Source organism: Lissotriton vulgaris, chromosome 7 (genome assembly GCF_964263255.1).
Source record: "Lissotriton vulgaris chromosome 7, aLisVul1.2, whole genome shotgun sequence".
In the NCBI taxonomy this organism is placed as follows: domain Eukaryota; kingdom Metazoa; phylum Chordata; class Amphibia; order Caudata; family Salamandridae; genus Lissotriton; species Lissotriton vulgaris.
Genome location: NC_141695.1, coordinates 57,191,443 through 57,211,506, shown reverse-complemented (window position 1 = coordinate 57,211,506; position 20,064 = coordinate 57,191,443).

Genomic DNA, 20,064 nt, shown 5'->3' with positions numbered 1-20,064 from the left:
GCTGAGCGCAGAATATCGTCATACCCTAATATTCCCAAATAACATCGAAAATATGGAAAGGTAAGTGGATAATATTAGGAATAGATTTACTTTGTATATTAAACAAACATAAATGTCCAAGTGTTTACAAACAGTGAGACCCTGTAAGCCACCAACGGTTACCCATCAAAAGATAGACAAAGCCCTGCGCCCATGTTGTATTCTTCTTTGATTTGCATAGTCCTTTGTACTACACAAGAATAGCTGACAATGGCCCCGGCGTACGGGTTGATTTGTTTTTCCTGTGCATCTCTGGAATCTTTTGAAACATTGTATGCAGGGGGCTCATTACATAAATGGATTGTAACCCCAGGATCCTCACCACAAACTCTGAACTATATAATCAAAGTTATTCATTGTTATTTCTGAATAGCAAACGTCTGCATGTGGTTCAATTAGATGGAAAACCCTACTTTTATCAATAGGTTTTTAGGATTTTAAACCGTTTTTCTGATGAATTTTATCTTGCATTTTCATTGTGATGGTACAAATGTAAATATTTTAATAACTATTCATGACACATGTTTTATAGCGCTCCCATGTTCACCATTGTAATGATTTTTATTAATCAAACCATAACGTTTCACACACATACACTTACTAATTTCAATATTTTGATTGTCGATGTTTGTGTGGTGATTTTACTAGTCAATATTTTGACACACACCCCATCACACTACAAACTATGGGCCAAATTTATCAACACTTTGCATCAGTACAGTGTCACCAAAAGTGAGACAAACGGACTCAAAGTGTTGAATTGGGATTTACTTCCCAGCACAAATCTTGTTTTGTGATGAAAAGTAGATCTATAATGATGCAAACTAGCATTGTGCTTGCTATTTTGAAGCACAGGGCAACCTATGTGTGTTACATGAGTGATCCCCTCGACTGACCAATGATTGTTTAGGCTAAGCCTTATTGAATATCATTTGTAGACAGAGCTTTGCTCCAAAAATAGGAACCTCTTAGAGGCAAGCCTAAAGTTAGAGAAAAATGTTCTTCCCCAATCTTTTCAAACGTAGCTTGTGTGCTGTAGTATACGGCACATATAAAATGTTTGAAACATTTTAAAGTAGTTCAAAGGATAGTATAAGGTACACTAAAGTGCAGCAGCAGGGGGGAACAGCAAAAGTGATATATCTTAGTAGCTAAAACGCTGCCCCAGCTCGAATTTTCATATGACAATGGAGCAACTCTTCTTGCTACACTGTATTGAATGACAGCTTAGTAAATCGTATTCATGGTCATTGCCTTGGAAGTTAAGGGAGGAGTTAAAGTTTGGTGAATGGGTTATTCCATCACAAAAATGACAGATATCCTGTCCTTACATTACAAGTGCATTATATCTTCTCACACTTGTAATACAGAGGACAGGATATCCATTGTGCTTCTGTTTGAGTAACCCATCTCTTGAACTCTATATCAAGCCTTTGGTCTGGTATATTATTTGACTTTTGATTTCTGGTTGAAGACCACCAAATATAGATCTGACCATACCATACACAAGTCTTGCTTGACCACAGTATGCAGAGGATTGTGTTAATTGATAACCACACAACTAGCTCATCTCCTCCAATCCATTGATAGTCTTATTGATGGGGATATTTAATTGGTAATTTGTCAACTGAGTCTAAAATCATAGGTATTTCACACAGCTAGATTCTCCTTCCTTGGCTAACATCTTGCAGTTTCCCTCAAACAGATTGCAAATCCGTCTCCCATGACCTGTCATGCCATTCTGCTCTGTTTCTCAGACAAATTACTCTTTTTATGTTTTATATACAATTATGGTAGTTCTGAGGCAAGGCACCAAACACAATGTTGACTCACTACTTGATGAATACAGTTGAGAAGGACGAAAAAGGATGAATGCCAGGCTGTACCTTCGGGTTCTTAAACTGATGATTATTTTTTAATAGTTTGTTGCATGCCTGTGACACATGATGTTGTTATTTTATTTATATCGTTTAAAATATTTTGATCGTTCTGAATAGTTTGATGCATGTTTTCACTTTTTTGGTCTTTTTTCTATAATTGATAAGAAGGAGTGTTACTAAAATAATTTACCCTCATCATTGTAGAATCTGTGGTGCACTTACACTAACAGCATCCACGAAGAGGACCTCAAATACACAATCTTGAAAGGTCCAGAACCCCAAGTCTAAGATCTATGGCAAGATAATCTAAGTAAGAACACCGCTATATATAAAGATGAATAAATACACTAGTGACACGGTTTAAAATATGTACACAACAAGATAGAATTACATTTTCTCTCAATTAGATCAATGATACTAACTGTATGTATTCGTTTTTTAGAATGAAGAAACACTGTTTTTAAGTAAAGCTCTGTCCTGAAGAAGGTGTTATAAGATTTAGAACAAAGCACCGAAACAAGTCATCAAAGGACTTTTTGCTGGTTTTAATTTTGTTTGTTATTTATTAAATTATGATTTATGTTTCAACTGTATGAAATATTTACTCTGAGTTTGGAAAATTGTAATAGGAAATGTGGAAATTATACCAGAGTACACGACTGTAAAAATGTCATAATATGTGGATCAAAAAAGGTTTTTAAACAAAAAAAGTTTTTAATAAATTTGAGAGACAAAAGTAATTTCAGTGTTGTGCATAAATAATTACCTGTGTCACTATATAGCACAGAAAGTTGATAGTTTGTGCGTAGGCCTAGAGGTCACTTCGAAAAAGGTAATAACACAGAAAGGAAAACTTTTTCTTGATATTCACTTTTTTTGTTCCACAAAATAAGTTAGGTGGAATAAGGTAAAGTCAAATGTCAAATGTCAAAAGTTCTTATATAGCGCAGCTTATCACTGTGAGGTCTCAAGACGCGTGCAGCATAAGAAACCAGATGGAGAAGTGGCAGTAAAGAAGAGCAGCTAGACAACAAGGGGAGTCCGTCTTGGGAAAAGCCAGGTGTTCAGTGCTTTACGGAATTGCTGGTGCTCCACAATGGAAAGAAGATGAGAGGGAAGTTTATTCCAAAGTGTCGGGGCAAGGTAGGAAAAAGAGCGCTGCCCATACCTAGAGGTGCGCGCACGGGTTGTGTCATTAAAGACTTATTACTGGACAGTAAGGACCTTTTCGGAACATTGCGTTGTGGGCCAAGCACAAGATCTTAAATTGGCTTTACCCTAGCGACATGATTTTTCACAGACAGAGTGCAGTCAATTATAATTCCCAAGTTGCGGACTGCCAGCTTAGGGGTCGGGCATACCCCCAATTCAGCAGGCCACCACTCCTGCTTCCAGCACCTCTCTGCCTTCCCGAACAAGATAATGTCTGTCTTGCCTGAGTTCAGTTGGAGTTTGTTCACCCGCATCCAGCTGCTGATCTCGACCGTACAGGTTTTAAAACATGTGCAGGTGCAAGCGGAATCTACACCGCACATGATCAGCAGCTGGGTGTCATCACCATATGACACAGTTTCAAAGCCAAATGATTTAATGACTTTAGTGTCAGGTACAGGTTGAAAAGCAACGGGCTCAAGATCGACCGTTGAGGTAAACCCACAGTCACAGGATGACTGTCAGGGTGTCAACTCGAACGGTGGTAAGGCGGCCAGTAAGATAGTCCTCAATCCAACCCAGGGCCCCCCTCTGACACCTATCTCCCACAGCCGATGTTTTAAAATGCCGTGGGAAATGGTGTCAAATGCCTTGGAGAGGTCCAGGAGAATGAGAACGGTTGAGTGGCCCCTATCCACCGCAAGTCTGATGTTATCCACAATATCCACCACAGCCATCTCTGTACTGTGTGCGGCCCAAAAACTGGACTGAGAAGGGTCAAGAGCTCCACCCGCTTCTATGTAGGCTGCCAGCCGGACGTTGACAAGAAGGTCCAACACTTTCCCAAAGAAAGGTAACAACGACATTGGCCGATAGTGGGATGGCAGAGTAGGATCATCAGATGGTTTCTTCAAAATTGTCTTTCCTTGAGCGTGCTTCCACTTAGAGGGGACATGAGATTGCTCAAGCGATGCATTGAATATGGCCGTAAGGGGCTCGGCTAGCAGGGGCATAATTTTCATACAGCGGCGTGGAGGGAATGGGTCCATAGGCGATCCTGATTTTATTTCGCTAAGGCCTTTCAGGGTCTCCTCGACACTGATGGGGGTGAATTCAGTCAGATGAGAGGCTTCACTACAGATCCCCCCGAGTGACGGCGTCACTAGACTGCTGTCTGGCTGGGGATGGTCTGGGTCTGAGATAGGGAAGGCAGAGTATATTGATTTGATTTTATTCTCAAAAAATTCAGCCATTGACTCAACCCATCCTTGAGATGGACTAAACAGAGACTGCTCAGCGCGAGGGGACATACATTCCTTCAATATCTTATATAGTTCCTTACTGGAGCTAGCCAAGGTATTTAGATGCTGAGTCAAGTAAGCCTTCTTTGCCATTTTTAGATTTTTCATATAACTAGAGTGAAGCAGCTTAGACTTGGATCTGTCCACCTCCGTTCTAGTTATCCGCCAGTGACGCTCTGCAGCTCTGCTAGCTAGTTTGTCTTTCTTTAGATTAGTCGTAAACCATGGGGAAGCTGCCGATTTTGCTTTGATGGTAGTTTCAGGGATGACTCGATCTAAGGATTGTAAAATGGAGGACTCCAAATTAGTTACCCTTTGCTCTAGAGAGAGTGCCGGGCAGTTTCCAGGTTTAAAGTGGGCCAGGAATGCTTCCAGTGTGAGTTTATGCCATGGGCAGATCCGCACTATAATGTCATTCACGGGATTGGTCGAGATATTATAGGGAAAACTAAACTTTAAAAGATAATGATCTATCCAGATCATGGGGAGAGGGTCTTCCATACTGAGTTTAGGAGAGCTGGTAATTATTAGGTCAAGGGTATGGCCCGCACAGTGGTTGGAGCCCATGACTCTTTGGGTAAGACCCAGGATTTCCATAGTGCTAATTAGGAGACACGTCACCTGTTTTACTGTCCTGGGGCCCATACAGTAGGGCACCGTGCCAACTGTCCCTTTGGGAGAGTTGTGTATTCAGTATCATGATTTCAACCGTGGGACTGGACAAGGATTCCAGTAGCTTGATCTCAATGGGGTTTCTGGCTTCAATTGCTAAACCACCTCCCCTCTTCCCTTCTCTATCTACCCTCATTAATAATAATAATAATAATAAAAACATTTATTAAGCGCATGGCTGCACAACTGTGTATCCCCGCGCTAAATGCTGAAGACTCTCATCCGAGGATCAGGACGGTGGGAAAGAGGGGCCAGAGTTATTGAGGAAAAAGGTGAGTTTTCAAGTTCGCTCTGAAAAGAGTTTCAGAGGGTTCCATTCTTAAATGAATCGGAAGAGCGTTCCAGAGTTTCACTCCTAGATAACAAAAGGATCGGCCACCGATTTTTGCTTTTTGAACGCGGGGTAGTTTGAAGAGGGACATTCCTGAAGACCTTAGATGGCGAGTAGGGCGATGAATGGTCATGAGGCTTCTTAGATATGAGGGGCCCTTGTTGTGGGCTATCCTGTGGACATAGCAGAGGCTCTTGAATTTTATTCTTTCCCTTACGGGGAGCCAGTGCAGTTTGGACAGTGCTGTCTTGGCCGAGGTTCTTTTCGGAAGGCCTAGTACCAATCGGGCGGCTGCATTTTGTACACATTGCAGCTGGTGTAGGAGTTTTTGGTTAATGCCTAGAAGAAGGGCATTCCCGTAGTCCAGGTGCGGTGTGATAAGAGCATGTACGATCGTTTTCCTGGCAGTAATAGGTATTAGGTCGATGATTTTTCTAAGGATTCTTAGTGTTCCGATGCATTTGCCAATGATCTTGTGAACTTGGGATTTACCTGAAAGATCAGAGTCGATCATGATCCCGAGGTTCTTGACTTTCTCGACCGGTTGAGAGCATTCACCAAGCGATGTAGGCCACCACGCTTGGGACCAAAGGGAGGTTTTATTCCCTATCACTAGCACCTTCAGGCAATTGCGGTCCATCCACCCGGCGACAGCAGTCATGCACTCCGAGAAGATTGAAGCATACTTGACAGTATCCGGAGTAAGCTTGAACATGAGCTGCGTATCATCGGCGTAGCTAACTATGCCCACGCCGAAGTTCTCTATGATTTGGGCCAGGGGTTCCATATAGATGTTGAACAAAGTAGGGCTCATTACAAGATATTCCGAGGGGAAAGCAGCCACTGTGTCCGATGACGCCTGACTGTGCAGCCAAGTTTCTGTAAAGAAGCAGATATCCGATTTGTCTGCCTCAAGTAGGCTCCATACCTCCGTATCATGCTTGGGTATCGAGCGAGCATTCAGGTACAATGTCGAAATGATTGCATCTTTTACCAGGCAATTCCTAGCAGGTATGGTTGGTGTGCTTGTTAGCTGGGTGGCCTTTGCTCTACCCTTTGTTGTGGCAATGGGGGGATTTATAGATGTCGCAATCTGGGGTAACCCAATGGAAGTTGTTAATACCTGAGTTCGCTGAGAAAACAATTGTACCTCTCCTAACTTAGGTATTTAACACATGTGGTTAATACAATTTCCTTGGAGTAATGTACTCAGCACATGTGATAAATATTCCAAGGTTTTAGGTTGCAAATGAGTAATTGCTGTTTAGCAAACAAAATTCAGCATGTTTGTGCTTCTTATAGAATGTTCACACTGATATTTGGTCGAGGTTGACCTACCTGAATGTACAGGGCAAAACTGTGAGGATGTGATAATTATAACACATCTCCTACACACAGGGAGAACCCTACATTTCTCCCAGAAAATGTAATTTAAGTTCCAAAGTCTAAACTACATTGAAGGGAAGGTCTTCTGTGGGTTTGATATATCTCACCTATCATATTTGTAAAAAAGCATACATTACATATTAGGTATTGTCTTTACGCTTTATCTTAACTCCTCACTCTTTATCAAGATGCAAATAGAAGCACATCAAAACATTAAACAATTTAAACAGCTAACTGCTTTATTCAGATGAAATCCCACAAAAAAAGCATGAATTACTGCAGAAGTGTTAAAAAATGAGAGGTTGGGCCCTAGAAAGGTTGTCATTGTTCCTGCTACAAGCATAAAACAACTGGACCCATCCATCTACCCAAATGAGGGGCTGACGTCTTGACAGCTGTCAGCATCATTGTGCAACCTGACAAGCATCAACTGACCCAAGCAGTGGCAAAATGCAAAAAGATAGCCCCTCCCCCATACTGGAAGTATCTAATGAAGGGCCACTAGGTCTCACATAGCTCACAAATATTCATGGTCTGAACATGGGCCCCAGAGGGGCCAATATCACAACCGATGTAACAGGAGCACTGGGGGAACTTCCATCTGTTTTCCGGTTTGTAGTACCAACTAAAAGGGATTTTGATCAATCCCAGGACTCTGATAGTGAAGGACCTCTGAAAATCTCATGCAGCCATTTTATTTTGACAAATACTGCAGCAGCATCCGGCCATTTAAAACTGTAGTCCAAAGAATGGATGGAGTGATCACGTTAAGATCTCTACTGAAATGTGAGAGCTTAAGGAAACCTGTACTTTGGCATTACTTTCTGGAATTTGTAAGCTTGTTTTGATAGTGAAAAAAGTATAACTATTAGTCCCCAAATGCAAAGGATATAAGAAGAATAGTTTGAGCTTCTCACAAGTAACGCATACCAACTTGAGGTTTCTTAGCGAGTAGCTAATTTTGTAAGGCACACGTTAACTACTAGTTGGTGTCTGGGCACTATGACTAATGGGGAGAAGTGGATTGATGGTTATTAAGTGGGTGCAGCGAGGACAAAGTGGTGATACACTGCATTTTATTATTTTTGGATCACTATACGTCCATTCCCCACAGACTGCACCTGAATCTTCCATAAGCTCAGGACTCAACTTCCTTGTTGGGAATCCTTCAGTATAGGGTTTAGTGTTACATTTAGCACATTTACCAATGGTGTTGTTTCTGCAGAATAACACTGTGCATTTTGGGACTGGTAGTTTTATTTCTATGTAGGTATAGGCTTCAATAACCAGCATGCAGTGTGCAGATGGATAAAAAGTTAGCTTTGACTGAAGGTGCCAAGTTTTGCAGGGGTGAAAATGTCAGCTGTAAAATTTGGATCCTAGGATTTCTAAACCCATATGTATAAAAGCAGATGTAGGGACATAAGTCACAGGTTACTACTTGTCATTTGTTACATCCAGAACTGATTTAAGGCATCACATAACATTGCATTGCTGAGCAGCTATGGAAACGTGGGAAGGAGTTGGCAGGTGTAAGATGGCTGTATCGATTGAATTGCTACCCAGCCTGCTCCAGTACTCTATTCATGAGGACCTGATGAGCCACAGGCAGCAGCAGGTTCAGCAGGCATAGGGCCCAGGGCCACTGCCATACAGGTGAACTTTCCTCTTGGGTGGAGGCGATTGTGGCTGCTTTTTGGGCTGTAACAACCGTCCTACAAGCCTTGTAAAGTACCCTACAGAAAAGGTGTTCCAACAGCTTGTGCCCAACATGCAAGAATTACACTTTTTAAGGTCTGAAAATTGTCATCCTTTCTCTACCAAAAGACTGGAGTTCCAGCTCAGGGCCTCTCCCACATCTGCAGATCCTTTGCTCTGAGAGAGCTGAGCAAGCACAAGGGACAGAGAAAGGAGGCAGCACAATACTCAGGGGACAAGTAATACTGCACATGGGTGAAGACCTTAGATAAAGACTGACTAAGAGGTGTGATAGTAAGAGAAGGAGAGGAGGAAGAAAGGATTTTGCTAGGAGCACAGGGAATGATTAATGGAGACTGAAAGCTAGGCATTGGCAAGATGTAAAGAATAAATTATGATTGAGAAACTGAGCCACAAAAGAATGGGGAGAAAAAGGTGTGAAATGAGACAGAATAAAGAAAGAGGGAAAGTTTCAGTGTTATTAGTTATTACGTATAACCATTTCATCAAGATACATTGTTAAAATATTGTAAAAGTTATAAATAAAATAAGATCATTGCCCTTTTCCATTTTGGAGTGTTCTTTTGAGTTCATTTTCTATGTATCAGTTAGGGGTGTGGCCATTTTGTCTGGTGGTGTTGTGATGTGTACCCACTGCATAGGGGGAAGTGCAATTTGAGTCAAAGAAAGTCATCAAGAGAGCTTTAGGTTTACTCCATTGTTCGACTAGTTGACCCAGTGCTCTGGCATTTTTTTGCCACCAGTATCAAGAAGTTACCAAACAGCAGTTCAGCTTTGGGTCTTCTGGAGTGAAGCAGGACATCACTGCTTGCCTCCGAGTGCAGGTCCCTCATCGATTGGCGTAAGGTTTCAACAACTGTTTTTGTTCCTTCAAAGATCTTTACATGTACTCCTCTGGTGCTGTGCTGCACAAGCCTGCTTGATCCTTAAGCCAATGTGGGAGGTTCTGTATGCAAGATAACAGGCCTAGTAGGTACTTCAGGAATTGGATTTTGTACCGGTCTTGCTTTTTCTGCACCTCTCTAGCTATTTTATGTACTTCTCTTGCTTCATTCAGCAATTGTCTTGCTTTTTTCTGTTCCTGTGTTCTTGTGTCTGAGCCGTTCTTACTATTTCTGCACTTCTCTTGCCTCTTTCAGCACATCTCTATTCTCCTTCTGCATCTCTCTTGCTTCTTTATGTACCTCTCTTGCTTCTTTGTGAACCTTTCTTGCCTCTTTCTGAACCGCTCTTGCCTCTTTCTGTACCTCTCTTGGCTCTTTCTGCTGTTCTCTTGCCTCTTCTTCTACCTGTCCTGACTCTTTCTGCACTTCACTTGCTTCTATCTGCACCTCCCTTGCCTATTTCTGCATCTCACTCTTGTCTATATGCAACTCCCTCTCTTCTTTCTGCACATCTCTTGTCTCTTTCTACACTTCTCTTGCCTCGTTCTGCACCTCTCTTGCCTCTTTCCGCACTTTTCGTGCTTCTTACTGTACATCTAGTATTTCTTTCCTCACCTATTCTTTTATAATTCCTACTGCTTATTTCTGTACCTCTCTTTTGTCACTTCTCTTTCTTCTTTCTGCACCTCTCTTGCTTCTTTTTGCAGTTCTCTTTCTTCTTTCTATACCCTTTGTCCTTCTCTGGTCTCTCTCTGCATTTCACTTGCTTCCTTCTGCACCTTTCTTCTTCTTTCTTCAGCTCTAGTGATTTTTCCTGCACTTCTTTTGCTTCTTTCCGTACTTTTTGAGCCTATTTCTACCCCTCTCCTGCCTCTTTCTGCAATACTCTAGCTCCTTTCTGTAGCTTACTTGCTTTTTTCTTTACCTCTCTTGCTTCTTCTGGCAACTCTCAATCTGCCCCTCTCTTGCTTGTTTCACTCTCTTGTATTCTCTAATTCTTTTTTCTGTACTTCTCTTGTCTCTTTCTGCACTTATCTGGCCGTTTTCTGCACCTCTTTTGCCTCTTTCTGCACATTTCTTTCTATTGAAGCACCTCTCTTGATTCTTTCTGCACTTCTCTTGCTTCCTTCAGCACTTCTTTTGGCTATCTCTGCACTTTTCTTTCCTCTTTCTGTACTTCTCTTGCTTCTTTCTGTATTTCTCTTGCCTCTTTTCTGCACCTCACTCTCTTCTTTCTGCAGCTCTCTTACTTCTGTCTGCACCGCTCTTCCTCTTTCTGCATGTTTGTGGCTTCTTTCAGCATATCTCTTGAACCTTTACTCACCTTTCTTGGTTCTTTCTCTACCTCGCTTGCTTCTTTCTGCAACTATCTTGCTGTTTTGTCAATTGTCTTCCTTCTTTCTGTACCTCTCTTGCATTTTCAACAATTCTCATGCTTATTTCTGTAGCTATCTTCCTCATTCTGCACATTTCTTGTCTTTCTGCATTTTTCTTGCTTCTTTATGTATCATTCTTCCTCTTTTTTCACTTTTGCCACTTCCGGTAGGTCTCCTTCTCTTTTGGCATCTCTCTTGCCTCTATCTGCACATCTATTGCCTCTTTCTGTACCTCTCTTGCCTCTTTCTGCACTTCTCTTGCTTATTTCTGCACCTCTCTTGCTTCTTTCTGTACCTGGCTTGCTTCTTTCTGCACATGTATTGCCTCTATTATCACTTTTCTTGCCTCGTTTTGTACAGCTCTTGCCTAGTTCTTCACCTCTCTTGCCTAGTTCTGCATCCCATTATTTTCTTTCTGCACCTCTCTCTTCTTTTTACACCTCTCTTGCTTCTTTCTACACCTCACTTCTCTCATTCTGCACTTCTCTTGCATCTTTCTGTACCTCTCTTGCTTCTTCTTGTACCTATCTTCCTTCTTTTTTCAATTCTCTTGCCTCTTTCTTCATCGCTCTTGCCTCTTTCTTCACCTCTCTTGCTTCCTTTTATATCTCTCTTGTTTCTCCCAGCCCCTCTGTTGCCTCTTTCTGCATCTCACTCTCTTCTTTCTGAAACTCTCTTCATTCTGTACCTTTCTTGCCTCTTTCTATACCCTCTTACTTCTTTATGCACCTCTCTTGCTTCTTTATGCACTTCTCTGGCCTCTTTCTGTTCCTCTGTTGGTGCTTTTTGCATCTCCTTTGCTTCTTTATGCACCTCTCTTGCCTCTTTCTGTATCTCATTCTCTTTTTTCTTTCTCTTCTTTCTGCATCTCTCTTGCTCCTTTCTGCATTTGTATTCCTCTTTATGCGCGTTTCTTTTCTCTTTTCTCTTTTCAGGGACGTTATAGTTAGGAATTAGTTTTTAAAAAACCTTAGAAATTCACTGAAAAAACCCACAGGTTTCAGGGACGTTATATTTAGGAATTATGTATTCAAGTAAAAAAATACAGGTTTCTGGGATGTTACAGTAAGGCTGATTTTTCACTCATACAATTCAGACTTTATAGTTAGCCAAGCTAACTATCACATGTCCCCCCTCAATTCACTGCTGATGATGTGACATATTACATCACGTATGCCATGGTCAGTGATATCACCTATGACACCTCAAATGACATTACTGAATACATCATCAACATAATCTCTGATGCACCTACTCACACACCAATCTAACCTATCATACACCCACTGCAAATTTCAGACTACCATTCTTGAAACAATTGACACACCAATACCAGTACATACATACCCACTCACTGATTCATAGGTCTACATACCCATCCACTCACTCATCCATACATGCACTCATACAGTTAGTCACTCACCAATACAGCTGCTGAGATATCCATTCATACACAGTCACCTTAGAGCTATTCACATACCTACTCACTCTTCCAAACAATCAATCACATATCTACTTTCTCACTCATACAGAAACACACACACACTCCCTACTCATACAGATCCTAACAAATACTTACTTTCCATACAGTTGCTGATACAATCATGCATTCGCCCATTTAGCCACTCTCACAATCCATCACTCACACAAACAATCACTTATATACTGTAACACGCACATACACTGCCTTTCACATATGCAGTTACCCAGACATTTACCATTGAGAAACCATTCATTCACCGACAAAGCCATATGCAAACTCCCTTGCCCATACATCACAGACATACTCATGAATTCATACACCCAGGGATTCACCCACACATACATCCATGCAAGGATTCACACATGCCCTCACCTACCCATAAAGGCACCCATACAGGTACTCAGACAACAAATCAATAACCCATATAGACACTCATGTACCTACTCGTCTACCCATGCAGTCACTTACAATCCAAATGACAGACTGATACACACATTCAAACAGATTAATCACTCACCCATAGCTTCACTAAGAAATCTTTAATCACTCACGTATACAGTCAGTCACGTACCACTAAATCATCCACACAGACACTCCTACACCTACCCATTCTTCGAAAACACCTTGGTGTTTAAATATATATAACATTCATAAACATTTTAGAAACAATTAGTCACTGGATGATGTCATCAGTGATGTCATTTGAAACGCCCTCAGTGATGTCATCAGTGATGTCACTGACCATGTAATTTGTGATATAATATGTTAAGTAATAAGCTGTGCATTGCTGGGGCTCAAGATATAGTTAGCTCAAGTAACTATAACTGCTTAATTTGCCTGGTTTTGTATGAGTGAAATGTCAGCCTAACTATAACATTCCTTAACCCTGCTTTTTTTAAAATCATCCACCATACTGCTAATCAATTTATTGCAAATACAATAACAACCCTTGAAAAATGGGAGGAGTAGAAAGTGGCACAGCATAAGCATAAATTACAGGCATAGTGCTTACCTTCATCTGAACAGCATAGATTGTACTTCATTGTACTGTATTTCTCACAGATTTTTTTCCCTAGTGGCGTGTGTGCTAAATCTATGCTTCAAAATGTAAATCAGTTACATCGGATCCACAGAGCGACATATGTTGGCAACATATCAATAAAAAATAGAGCGAGAGGGGAGGAGATTTCACAATCAGACAAGACATATATAGGGAACAAGGACAGGTCAAGATAAGACCCAAATGTTCCCAGCATAGACCTTACCAGAAGCATTAAGGACACATAACCATATCCTATGGTTCACTGCCCATCTATGAAACATAGAAGAGAGGCATTGCATTCAGGCAAGCACCTGGTAGGTCCAAGACATAAGATCTAAATTAACAATTATGTGTCTCTTTGTATAGGTACACTAATTGATGGGGCCATTGCAGCACAGACACATGGATGTGATGTGGAATGTACAAGCATGTGCACTGAAGAATATGGTGAACAAGGCTGGAGAGACACTGGAAACATTGCATTATATATTTTCTTTTAGGAAGATAAGCATATGTGAACTCCAATGGAGGAAGCAACAATCACTGCAGCACTTCTCCTGTAAGAGTGGAGGCAGACACTCCAAATGTACAATTGTGAGGCAAGAAAATTAGACTGTGGCAGACTGAATATTCATATGGAGGTAACTGTCCATTTTTTTAATTGGTGAAGCTGTCTTCTTGTGCGGGCTTTGGCATGCCAAAATAGCATTGGTCACTGCACACTTATGTCTATTTATGACTTTGTTTGACAATACCCTCTGTGCCTTCAAAGGCAAAGCAATTGGGAATTTTACACCAAGAAACATATTGACGGCATTGTGATGCAGTGCAGCACAACAAATGCCTAGCGCCAACTAAGGTTTCCTAAGTTGCATGCAGGATTAGTTTAGAAAACAAAGGTGTACCTTCCTGCAAAAAGACGATCCTGAGAGGCATATACCTCTGTCTATGTGTACTGCAGAGTGTAACAAGTAGAAATAAAGCTATTTCTCGTTACTAAAACTCTCCTGCAAAGACGTATCATTTTGGCACACTGGTAAATCTAGGAATGCATCAAAAAAACATTAGAGTTGCCCTGGTAACACCTCTTTAGTGAAGAGTAGGGCAACACAGGTATTTGCGCTGTGTTGCGTTACACAAGATTTATGATGCCACCCAGTGCCTTGCAAGATGGCCTTGCTTTTATTTATAAATCCGATTTCTCAGTTGAGTCACTCTTGCACCACATTGGGTGGTACAATACTCATGCAATTAATATGCCTTTAAGTAACTCTTTCAGCCTGTCTAATCCAATCGATTTTGTTTTTGTCATGAGTCCTGATTTGATGTTTTATTCAACTAAAACTCCTCCATATTTGTGGTTTGCAGAATTCTGAATAGATAGAAGAATTATCTGTCTCCACTAACTTTCTTTGGCTCGCCTTAAAATAATTCACAGATTTCTATTCAATGTAGAAATGATCGGTCACTTTACATTTACAACCTTATGCATTTGTTTGCTCAGAATATACTCTCATGCAAGTGCCCTAAGTCATTCTCCTTTGATACTTGATTCAGCTGTCATACTTTACACTTTGTAAACAATAATGTTCTAATAATGTTATATTTCTTTTCAGATGGGAGATATCAATCATACTTATGGGGCAGAATTTGTTCTTGTTGGGTTCTCTGATCTTCCCAACTTGCGAGTTCCCATCTTTATTGGATTCATGCTCTTGTATCTAATAACAGTTTCAGGTAACCTTACTGTCATATCTATCATTTACTCAGACTCACGCCTCCACACTCCCATGTATTTCTTCCTTACAAACCTGTCTTTTGTAGACATCTCCTACACTTCTGTCATGTTCCCAAAAATGCTGGCCAGTGTCTTTCTTTCTAAAACACACATTACTCTTCAGGAATGCCTTGTGCAGGTTTACTTTTTTGCTGCCATGACTTCAACGGAATTCCTTCTGCTAACCATAATGTCTTTTGATCGCTATGTAGCCATCTGTAACCCATTACAGTACACAATGGTAATGAATATATCTGTGTGTCTGCAAATGGCCACCGGAGCATGGATTTTAGGCTTCCTGGAGCCAATATTTCACATTGTTCTTATATCCAAGTTCTCCTTCTGTAAGACTCATGAAATTAACCACTTCTTCTGTGACTTTATCGCCCTGCTGAAACTTTCTTGCACCAGTACTCGTACCATTGAAAGAATGAATTTCATCTTCGCTGTGATTTTGATAATATTCTCATGGAGTTTTATTATCACTTCATACATCAAAATCCTCTCAGCCATTCTGAAAATCCAGACCACTACACAGAGACAAAAAGCCTTCTCTACATGTGCCTCTCACCTCATAGTGGTTATTTTATTTTATGGAGCCATCATGTTTGTCTATGTAAGGCCAGTCTCTATGTATTCAGTGAGTGAGAGCAAAATGTTCTTCTTGGTTTACACTGGAGTGGTCCCTTTGTGTAACCCCATAATATATACTCTTAAAAACAAAGAATTCAAAGATGCCTTGAAAAGAAGAACAGGTAGAAGATTACAGAAAAAGGAACATCGCTGATGATCAATTAAAATGTGTAATATATTTATTATAGTTATATTTATTATAAATTTAGTTTCACACTCAACAATGTAATCAAGAATAAGTTGTATGGGTCATTATGTATTTCCTAGCCTAACAAGTCAATGCAGGCACGCACACAGACACTGTGTAAGGCATTGTATAATATGAGGCAGTCTGTTATTCAAGGAGGTTAACAACACACTCCGCCTATTCTGTTGTGAATATCTCCCTATCTTTCTAGAGTATATCCTGATCTGTTTGGATAGCAAAGCACTTTACATCCTTTCTAGGTATCCATGCACTATATAAATCCAAGAAACATAACATAACTTAAATTTCTAAATTATTCATGAATATCTGAGTGGACAGTGCCATGGCCAGGGACTGGATAGTTTATAGTGTATCATAAGGACAGTAAGTAAATACATAAAATATGCATACAAGGTCATTTTTTTCTGTTCCTAAATCACTATACATGGCACTGTGTGTGCAACTTCAAATTTTTTCATACTGAACACAATAGACCTTTTTACAGACTATACTTTTTAGTATGATGTTTAATACTACAATATGTACTACTAAACAAAGTACAAAGTGCAACTTTTGCCTATACTTCTATGTATGGAGTTATCTGCTCCAACTGCGGATTATACACATGTGTAAGTATTAAGCATGGGCGGAAAATCCGTTACGCTCGCGGATTTTGCGGATTTTCGGTAAATTCGCAATCCTCGAGATTTGCGAATTTCCTGCAAAATCCGCAAATTTGCACGCAGCGGATTTTTTTTCTTTGCGGTGTAAGTTTGCAATTGCGGACATGTAGGTGCGGCGGGCAGCAACAATCTCGCACTCGCGAAATTACAAAAATTGCAATTCTGCACAAGAAATCTACTAGCAAGCAGCATAGACCTTCTGAAAATGATGATTTTTATCAGAATAACTCCTCAGGTGGACATTTGCCTGCACTTTTTTGGATTTGAGGCCTTTTGATTTTCTTTGGATAACTTTTGGATTAGAAATCAACTTTCTCATATAAGCTTGGTGGGATGGTTGCTGTAATGCTGTTCTGCAGAAAAACAAGTTTTGCAAAAGTGAAAGCAGGTTCAAAAGTTCAAACTCATCATTAGTAACCGTTCCCTGTAGTGCTTCCTGACAAGGGCCCCTCCAGAGTTCAGTTGCTAGTTGCAACAATTCTATGACCCTGCTCTGACCCTCACAGCAGGCTCAAAGAATAGCTACAAGTAGGCCACAAAGGTCCTGGAAAAAAAATTGCACTGCAACAGAAAGCAAATTACAGATAAGGAAGCAGGTGCCAGACTGAAATGTTAAAACAGTGACACATTAATAAATCAACCCCAAATTAATTCATGTCAGTTGAAGCAGGCAGGTGTGCTTGCTTTTCCCCCCCATAATCTACAGTGATGATGAACCAGAGGGTGACATAAGGCATTGATGTACCAGAGGGTGGCATGGGTGAAACAGAGGATGGCAGGGGTGAAACAGAGGGTGCTGGGAACCTGTGATGATGAACCAGACGTAGAAACAACATCATCTTGACCGTTGCGAGCCGACATGTAAGTTCGCAATTGCGAACTGTTACAAAACCCTCACGAACTGTCAGAAATCCTTGCGAACTGGCAGAAATCCTTGCGAACACAAAAAAAAAATCCGCAAATTCGCAGGAGTTCGCGGATTTTGCGGATTGCGAGTTCGCAAATTCGCAAAATTCGCTAACGCCAGATTCCAAAAATTCACCCATGCTTAGTAAGTATTGATTTTAATCACAAATGTGGGAGGGACACAGTGGAGTGGGTGAGAACAAGGTAAGACTTATTACTATATGGATGGGATGAGGGAGAAGCAAGAGGGGCTAAGGGGGGCCAGAAGAAGAGTATACGGAGAAAAGTCACCTACCTAAACAGGAGTAATTACCTTGAATTACTCTGGGGTAAAGATATGTAATTTAACAGTCATATTAATTGTATCAGAGTTTGTGAGTGAATACTGAAAGTAGTAAACTTCAAAGTTTAAAAGTACTCAACAGAGAATCAGGCCCTGTAGAGAGATGAACATTTTTTACGTACATCTGCAAATAAGTTTAGTAGGACAAGGAGTAGTTGCCTTCTGGAAACTAGTCGAGAAAGTGGCTGCAACAGCTATTAATAAAAATCGATATTGTTTTTTTTACAGATGTAGAGAGTCTTAGAAAGGAGAATCAGGCTCATGCACAATGGAAAATGTTTGCTGATAGCAGGGAATATACTTCATCTATTTAAGAGACATTTCTGTAATTAGGAGAAGTTGTTGGTTGTATCTGAGGGTATTACAGTCCGCCTCAGAAGAGAAGCAGAACTGGGAGAAGAGTAAGATAGGAAATTGTTGAGTGAGGTGACGAGCACTTTAAGAAGTTATAATGTGGTATACGATCAGAAACATCAGGGAGCAGGGGTGCAGAAGGATATATAAGAGGGCGCTCTGGGCATCAAACATGGAAATGTTCACTTTCAAGAACTGTACTTATTTTAAAATAGAACAGTCCCTTGAAATATGCAGTTGAAGGATATAACTCATCCTGTTTGAAGGCTCTGGGATCAAAATTTCCCTCGGAAAGATGAAAGCCATCAAATCAAAATTAGACAACTGAGATGGATAGCAAAGCCTTCTAGTCATGCACAAGGGGATGACACAAAGCACACTCTATGCATATGGCCGGGATGCCCGCCACCCCCTTCCCAACACCAATTCCCCAAGGGGAGGAGACAGACACAGGTTTGAGCTTTTGGAAGGCGGGGGGGAGTCACCCCCCGGCCGTATTTATTAAAATATGAAACAAAATTTAAAACATTAAATTAAAAGTTTCATGAATTATGTACAATTTTACTTTCATTACATTTTGATGAAGACATGTTCTTTGGCTAACCTTAACAGGTCTCTAATACAAAGGTTTACTAGCCGAGTCTAGCATCCTGAAAATGCATACATTCTAAATTAAAATTGTACATCCTAGCATTAAGGGCCAACGGCAAGGTCTTATCCGGTGTCAGATCCCTACTAGCAAACTCCCGCCCTCACGGTGTGAGTGGCGCATGCGCAGAGGACTTTACCCTCGCTGCCAACTGTAACTTCCCTTGTCGTGGGGGCCCCCTTTCACTCGACGCCATCTTAAAGGTCGTCCGAGTTCCCGTGTGAGGTATCTGTAGGAAGGACAGCGTGGACTCCCCCCCTTCCCCACACTCTCTTCCGCCGGAGCGGATATCCGGCCCCAGGGAAATTCGTAGGAGGGGCATCTAGCCGTCTCCCCCCTGGGAGGGGCCTATGGCCGCCTCCCCCTAGGTGACCCATCCGTAGTGGGTGCCGCCTCCCTGTGGAAGGGGCAAATGGCCGCCTCCCCCCGGGCGCTCCTATCCATTCTGGGTGGCGCCCCCCTCTAGGGACCTTGAAATTACTGCTCACCGATCATGACCTTACCACCCGACCAAAAAATAAATACGACAGTTGTTACCTACTCAGGAAAGAAATTTCGCCTAATCTGACACAGTTTGACGAATCATCAACTATTCATTTCTATAAAAGGGAAAAAAAGTCCTAAAGCAGAAGACAATTTCTTTATGCGATACACTTCTTTACTTTTGTACAAAGGAAAAAAGGCCTATACACATTTCTTCAACCCAAGGCATACGTAACTGTTGAAAAACGTGACTGCATCTCTTTAATGCAATTGGATGACAATTACTTTATTCAAACAACATTGCAAGAGGGGCTGGTGGGTGGGTCAAAATTGCCGCTTGTTCCGTCAAGGGCTCACGAGCAACGAGTGGTGCAGCCTTCAGAGCACTGGAACAAGAGGACGCTTCTTCGGATTCCTGCTCTATTTATCCGTCTGTGGGAGGGCGGAGACCCTCCTCAGGTACGCCCACTGGGCGCGGTCTTCCGGGGGGGTGTCTAGGACAACCCCTTCTGGGCGGGAAGGGCGTGCTCCGGCTACGCCGCTTTGGGCATACCAGCCGAACGTCGCCCCCGCCCAAAATGGTTTCCCGGGGGGATCGGGGCACTCATCCATACGTTCGGGGGGACCGAGTGGTCTTCCGTTTCCATATTTGATGTATTGGAAGCATTACTACTGTCCAGTATACAGTTAAAGCTTTGTGTATTCAAGATCCATAAAAAAGTTGGCAAATTAAGTTGGGCAATCTGTAGTCGTTCCTATCTCAGGGAAAAGAAGAGGTGATAAA